Genomic DNA, 8,415 nt, shown 5'->3' with positions numbered 1-8,415 from the left:
TACCAACATAATTAAAAAAGAAATTACAAAAACTCAAACCATTATGTATGCATTATATAAGTTAGAGGGTGTTTGTTTCAGCTTTTCGGAGGAGCGTTTAGCGTTTCACTCCAAACCGCAGGAAATATAGCATTTGGTTAGGTTTATATAACCGCAGCGTTTAGCATTTTCTCTGGAAACTGCAGCGTTTTGGAGCATTTCACGAAAAGCTCATATTTGGAGCGTTTCATAAACAGATGTTTATAGTTAGTTATTATTGACATAATTATCCTTCTTATTTCCAGAAAATATGTTTATTCTTTAACATTATTTATATTTCTACAACATAATTAAAGGAAAAACAAGGTTTTGTTGCATTCAATAAAATTTTATTTTTTATATAGATTATTTTTATTAATTTGTGTAACACATTTTTTATTTTATAATAAGATAATGTGAAAAAATACCCTCAACTTTTATAGCTATGAGCAATTTTACTCTTAACGTCTAAAATGGTGTAATTATACCCCTAATTTTGGCAGCCAGAAGCAATTTTACCCATAACATTGACAAGTTGGGTCAATTTGAGAAATAATTTATCAAACTGTCTTCTTGGTCATGAATATTGTCATCTACACTTCACATGTGCACCATTTTATCACGTTAGTAACAGATGACAAACATATGATTAGACATGAATTTTTTTTAACAAAATAAAAAAATATATTGTCTTTTGTATGAGTTGGAAAAAAAAAAGAAATTTCCAATATTTTATCGAATTTATAAATATTAATTTTCAATTTTATTATTAAATCACAAAAAAAATTTAAAAAATATGAAATCTCTTTTTTAGAACCATTGGTATGTGCAATTGGTATATAATAAGAATAAAATATCTATGTTTTCTAATAATATCTGAAATTGACCAAACTTGTCAATGTTATGGGTAAAATTGGTCTTACTTGCCAACGTTATGGGTAAAATTGCACCATTTTAGACATTAAGAGTAAAATTATTCATAGTTGTAAACGTTATAGACATTTTTTCACATTTTTTCTTTTATAATTTCATCGTTGATTAATTTAAAACATATCCATTTTAGACATTTTAAATCGGAACAGCAACAGCTCAATATAATTTTACCAAACACTAGTAATTAAACAGCTAATAACAAACAGCTAACAGCAACAACTAACAGCTTACTGAAACTGCAAACAGCTAACAACAACCGCAACATCTATTAGCTAACAGCTGAACCAAACAGACCCTTAGACTATGTTTTTTTTTACTGAAATTAACTGAACAAACTAAACTGAATGCTACTGAACTGAATTGAACTGAGTGCTACTGAACTGAACTGAAATTATTAATACTAAAATTAAGTAATAAAGAACAAGACCTTAATCACAACAAATTATCTAAAATATAATACAGTTACAAACAATCTGTTAAAATACAGGAAGATGTTTCAGTTTATCAATAAATTTATTTTAAATAATTAATGTGATATTCAAATAACGATAAAACCAATTCAAATTTTCTTACTTAATTTGATGTTACTTAAAAAAATATTTAAAATATTAAGAATAAAGTTAGCATATTAGTATAAAAATGCAGTACCAAAAAAATGAATGGGATGATTTAGAAGTCATCACAAGAAAGAAATAAATAGGAATCCATGTGCATGTCTAGTGATGATCATATCATATGTATATATATTTATGTATGTCTTTCCTTCTTCCATGCTTTGGCCCATTCCCTTTTTGTCCTTGTCATTTGATTACTTTTCCCCTTTTTTATGATAAAAAAAAAAGAATCCATTTTATTTTTCATTTTCTATTCCATCTCATATTTTAGTAAAAATGACACTTCTTTGAACCTATCGTTTTTTCAATTTTTATATTTAAATTACTTAGATGTAGAAATATTTTTGGATTAATATATTTTTAGATTTGTCTTATGAACTGAGGTTATGCTTATTTTATCTTTTACAAATGTATTTTCACCAAACATTCCACCTATATAAAATAAACAATCAAAATGTTTGTAATTGTTAATGATAGAAAAATGTACCTTTAGTGAGAGAACTTCTACGGTGGACCGGGTACTAGACCTGGGCATGGGCCGGCGAGTCCGTCCGGCCCGCCCAGGCCCATTTACCTGGATTTGGACACATGAAAATGCTATTAGGTCCGGCCCGGCCCAGCTCCATGTACTATATATAATATATATATATATATATTTATATAAATTATAAATTATATTATATAAATAAATTATAATATATTTTTTATAAATATAAATATTTTTTTGATTAACTTTATAAATATAAATATAAATACTTAGGAATATGATTTCGTTGGTGAGAGGCTTAAGCTTGAAGTATGAATATGATGCGCACTTTCTCAACTCCTGCAGATTGGCTAGGAGCCTAAGGGTCCGTTTGTTTTACCTACTGTTTGCTGTTGCTGTTTGTTGTTTGCTGTTACGGTTTACTGTTTGCTGTTGCTGTTTGCTGGTTGCTGTTGGAAAAGACTGCTTTTCCAAAAAGCAGAGATTCTCTGTTTTTATAAAAGGCTGCTTTTCAGGTGTAAAAGGCAAACAGGAGGTTACTAACCAAACACTTAATCCTGCTTTTCAACTGTAAAAGGTAAACAGGAGAAGCCTAACCAAACACCTAAAACTCTGCCTTTTAAAATGAAAAGGCAAAAAGGAGGTGAAAAGTAGGTAAACAAACACCCCCTAAGACTTGTTTTCTCCGTCTGCAATTTTGTGGTTGTTATAAACATCTATATCTGATTGATTTTATTGCCATTACAATTTGATATGAAGTTTTCACACACAGTTACACACTGCCTGTCTTTTGTTTGCTTCATTTTTTTGCTTCAATTAAGCGTTGGGTATGTAATATGAGCTCACTTTTATTTAATTGTATTTTTTTTTTAATATATAGATGTGCTTGGATGGACGGGTTTGAGATTCGTATCTTAGATCCTCACTTGTATTTAATTGTATATTTTTTTAATATACAGATGAGCTTGGACGGACGGGCTTGGGATTCGTATCTTAGGCCCGAGACCAACCCGGCCCGAGCCCGACTAAATTTCCTATGGGCTGGGCTGGGCTGGGCTTGGGCTCGTCAGTCTTTAATAAAAGCCCGACAGGCCCGGCCCGAGCCCGACCCAGCCCGACCCATGCCCAGATCTACCGGGTACAAGGAGAATCATACTACCTCATTGTGAGATGATTGGTATAAAGAAAAAAGTGCACAATTGTCATGTTTCTATTGGTAAGGTCTAATAGACCGAGACTATAGTAGAATTTCTCCTTTAGAGATTTGATGACTGGACTAACAGAATTATGCAAAATAAACTTATTGTTCAAATAAAAGTATATTTGTATGTCGTTAATAATCATGAGGGCATATTTAGTTTTTTATTTTACAAAACAGATAAATACAATTGCATATGTATGTGTATTAACTTTTTTTTATTAAAAAATTAGGTGTAGACATTTAATTGAGTTTAAAAGAAGTCCTAGTGATTTTATTTGTGTCTAAAATTTCATTTTTTTTATGGTTTGAAATAATATTTTTTATCATTTATTATCCACAAAGCTTGATGGACCCTCTAAACTTACATAGTGTTATATTATTCCCCTAAACTTGCTTAAATTGTTATGATTAAGTCCTTAAATTTATATAAAATGTCATGAAGATGTACAAAACAAAAGGTTAATTTGTTATAGGAACTTAGAATCACAAATTAGACCTTTATTTTTTAAGTTTTGATTTTTTTTTGACATATTTGTATATCACTTTAAACAAGTTCAGATGACAAATGGATCACTATAAACAAGTTCAGGAGCCAATAGGTTACTTTAAATAAATTCATATGACTGATAAATTATTTTAAACTATTTGAGGAACTAATGAAACATCACGTAAGTTTAGAAGGTCAATCGAACTTTTTAAACAAGTTTAGAAATATTAAGTTTAAAAACTATTTTTAAATAGGAATCTAAAATTTATTATAATCGATTAATGATCGAATATATCATATTAAAAGATAAAAAATTTAATCAACCAACATTTAAAAAAATCACCTTGATTATAAAAAAATAATAATCACCCTTTTCCTATATTTTATGCTTTACCTTTCTCTTCTAATTTTTGGTCTTTTACTTCAATTTTTGAAATTATGACCACTTTTTTTTTTTTTTTTTTTTTTGGTGAAAGCGTCACAATCTAATGTGGGCCAAAAGACGATGATCCAATCTGTGTGCCCATAGAAAATCACATATTATATACGACTTTAATAAAAAATAAAGGGCAAAGTACAGAAATAATACTTGTGGTTTATCTTATTTATAAATAGAGGTCTGTGGTTTAAAAGTTTGCAAATAAAAGCATGTGGTATGATTTAATTTACAAAATAAGGTGTTTCATATTACGTTGTTATATTCTGATGCAATTAAGAAAAATTTATTTTATTTTTTAAATTAAATTTACATATTGACAAAACACATATCCAAAAATTAAACTGCAGTTGTGTGAAATGAACTTCAATATCAATTTTACTTCATAAACCGTGGAATTAGTAAAAAACGTAAAATTTCCACCATATGATTTATGGTTCGATTTAGGGAGCTGCATTTTGGGAGAAGGGCCTTGTTTTGTTGATATGGAAGAACAATTTTTTTCAAGATAAAAATGTTATTGGTTGTAATCAGAACTTAACAGTGTAATCTGAAATACCTTATTTTGTAAATTAAATCATATCACAGACCTCTATTTGCAAACTTTTAAACCAAATGACTCTATTTGCAAATTGGGCAAATCACAAGTATTATTTTTGTACTTTTCCCAAAAATAAACTTGCATGTTTCTAAAGACTCAATTAAATAAAGGAATAAAAAATTTAATCAACAAAATATGAAAAGTTCATATATTTTCTCTTAAATTAGAGCAATATTAATATTATTTTGTTTAAAATTTGATATTCTTTAATTGAAATCGCCAAGAGCAAATTATGTAAGAAGATCTAATAGTATTATTGAGCATGAAATATAATTGATTTCTTAATCAGAAGCCAATTTTAATATTTGGTAAAGTTTAGTGGCGAAAAGGTAATTTTTCATAAATAAAATGATCGACCAAATCTCTATTATGACCGCCTAGAAGCGGGAATTACTACTCATACCTCTTTTGTGACCGCCTATAAATGGACGCTACCGCCCAAAGTTCCTTCATAACTGTACAAGGGCTCGTTACAGCCCAAAGGTTAGTTACGAGTGCATACGCACTCCCAAACTCAGAATTTTGCAAATTCTTATTTATTTATTTATTATTATTCTGACTTGTTTATTTGCATTTTATAATATCAATTTAATTATTAAATGGTGATTCAGGAGTATGAAGTACGGAATGAAGACTCGAAAATGTCCGGATGGATTATGTAATTTTGTATTTTTTTCTTTTTAGGTCCCATGTTTTTGGTAAATTTTTATTGTTTATTTCTCTTTCCATTTCATTTGAACCGAAAACATTGCATATACTAAAAGATTGACTAATAATATGTGATTTAAACTTAAAATGCTAATTGACACACAATAATATATATACACGCATTTTCACATAAACTGAAAAGAATTCAATAATGCACGAGACAACATGTTAGGTTGTAGAGTAGAAAAGTCGGCGGGTTCATCGTGCGCTTTAGGGATGCTTAATATTTTCTAGCGGGAGAGATTGACCTTGCCCAAGCATACTTCATTTCCCAAACCCGCACATGTTTTCTACAAGGAAACAATTGTAACATTTTGGACCTAGTTCAGGTGGCGACTCCATCCCCGATGTCCATCCCAGTCAAGATTATCGAACAATCCAATTGAGCTTGAGCTCAAACATTTTCGTAAGCATTGTGGCAGAAGGTCTGAGTAAAGAACTATCTTAAGGAATAATGAATGAGCAGAAATGAACCGAACCTCACGTCAAAAATGAAAATGGAGTAATTGAGGCTGATTAGTGAGATAAAAATTTATCATGCAAACACGTTTTAAAACGATAAAACTTAAAAGCGATGGATTTAAGTTTAAGTGGGCAATATGTACATACTATTGCAACATGTTGTTACAAAATAAGTCACTAGTGAATGTGAAAATGATCATTATGAGTAGAAAAATAATGGTAAAAGAGTAGCCATTTGTAGAATATAAAGTCATATTGTAGAGATGTGGCAAGTACCAATCATATTTTAATTTTAGTGAAAAATCACAAATCAATAATTATTTTCTTACTTAACAATTGAAAAGACAAGTTTATATGGAAATGTACATATATATTAAAAATAGCAATAATTGAGTGAAAGGTTGATAAAGAAAAGGATGTTTTATGATAGAAAAAAGAAAACATTGTAATTGTGATGTGATAAATTGAAGGCAAGGCAAATGTACCAACCAATATCATCAATTGTTTTTGCCAAGGAAATGGACCAATCTCACTTTATTTCTTTTCTCCCCTTTTTTCTTTTTATTAATTTACAATTAAATAAGTAAATACCAATTCATGTTTGTTTAAAATCACCTTTCATTTGTTTAAAAATGATCTTTCAACAACTTACTTATATTGTGAATGATGATTACAACGTGTCGTATCTAGATCTGTTTATAGATTTATTGGTTCGCCTAATCCGCAAAATTATCCCTTATATATAATTGATGTTTGACTCAGATCAAAATAGACGCATTCAAGCTCGTACATAATGATTGAGCTTGAAATTTGGCTTAAAATCCCAAATCGACCCGTTGTGATAAGCATTTATATTATATATTATATATATTTACATATATTTAATTTTTATTACTTTGTTAATAGTTTATTATTTATTTAAGATGATGTTTCTTGAGTGTTGTTGAATTAATTGATTAAATTTTAGTTTAATGCATTTTTATTGATCACAACCAAGATCTAATATTAATTTTGTAATATAAATATATTAGTTGAGCAAGTCAGGCTGATATTAAAATAGTGTGAGTTGAGCTTTTTTTTATGATCATTATTTATTTTTCAAGTCCGGTTGGGCTCGTTCCGACTTAGTCCATAAACATGTCTAATCATACTATCGCGTGAAAATAAAGAGTTAGTTATGATACTTTAAACAAGTTGAGATTATTTTAGAATTTTAGAGATTTATTAAGCATTTGAGTGCAAGTTATGACCTCGTTTGTTTACTAAAAAAATATTGTGTAGGAAAAAGTTTTCTAATTTTTCAATGTTTGTTTCTTAGAAAAATAAATCAACGAAAAATCTCAAGTTACTCCGCAGTAAAAAAAATATATAAAAAAGTGGAATATTTGTTACCCTTTCTAAAAGGGTAAAAGACGTTCCTAAGCATTGTCTTCAGTCCGGACTCTTTCACCCCCCTTTTTTTTCTTGTTCGACCAAACTATAACTCCTTTAATAAACATGTTGGGTAATGGGTTAATCAGTTTGACCCGCTATACCAAATGTCATAGGGGCCAGTTTGAACCAGGCCAAAACCCCGTGTGGTGCCAAGACTTTCCCTAAGTTTTGGTTAGCCAATTCCTGTCGAAGGGGTCTATCTCCTTTTAAGCGTCCCATCAATGCATCCATTGATATTCTGTTCCGGAGGGTCTCTCTGTATTTAAACCTCACCCTAGAATAGCACACGCTAGTGGCTATATAGGAGCCCATAATGTCCATAGAGTTTCCTTCTATGGAGACATCATCATCCCTTCATGAAGGACTTATGCCCGACTCTCATGTCCCTCGTAGACTATGGTGGATCGCTTAAACCGTTACCGACAACTGACCTAGGGGGTGGCAGAGATCCAACGCTAGATGTAGTCCTTATCCTCTATAGTGTTTCTTATACCAATTCGGCCTACACCATCAGCGTCGATATGCTTCATTCTCCACACCATGTCGAAACTTTCTTGTAGCATTATCAATGCTTGGGACTGAGTTTGCTTATGGCAAAAAACGGAAAAAACCCAAAAAATACAGTAGAATCGAAAAACTGTGAAAATCATAAAAAATGGAAAAGATGTGGGCAACGAAAAAAATGAAAACGCAAAAAACTTGAAAACATGTGAAAGTACAAAAAACGTAAAACGATGAAATCGTGAAAAAGGTAAAAATGTGAAAAACAAGAAAAAGTTAAAATGGTAAAAAATGTGAAATATAAGAAAAGTGATAAAAAAAACATGGAAAACAGATAAAAAAAACCCCAAAAAGCGGTAAAAACTCGTAAAATTATAAAATGTGAATCAAACACGAAAAATAGCAAAAATACAAAAATATGAGAACTCATAAAACGCAAAAAAGAATAAACGGAAAACGTGAAAATCAGAAAAAATAGAAAAAAAGTGAAAAAGTGAAAAACCTAAAAAACTAAAAAAAAATTATTTTTTTTT

This window comes from Euphorbia lathyris, chromosome 10, assembly GCF_963576675.1.
Source record: "Euphorbia lathyris chromosome 10, ddEupLath1.1, whole genome shotgun sequence".
NCBI lineage: Eukaryota > Viridiplantae > Streptophyta > Magnoliopsida > Malpighiales > Euphorbiaceae > Euphorbia > Euphorbia lathyris.
The sequence above is the reverse complement of the archived record's forward strand: the minus strand, read 5'-3'. Positions refer to the sequence as shown.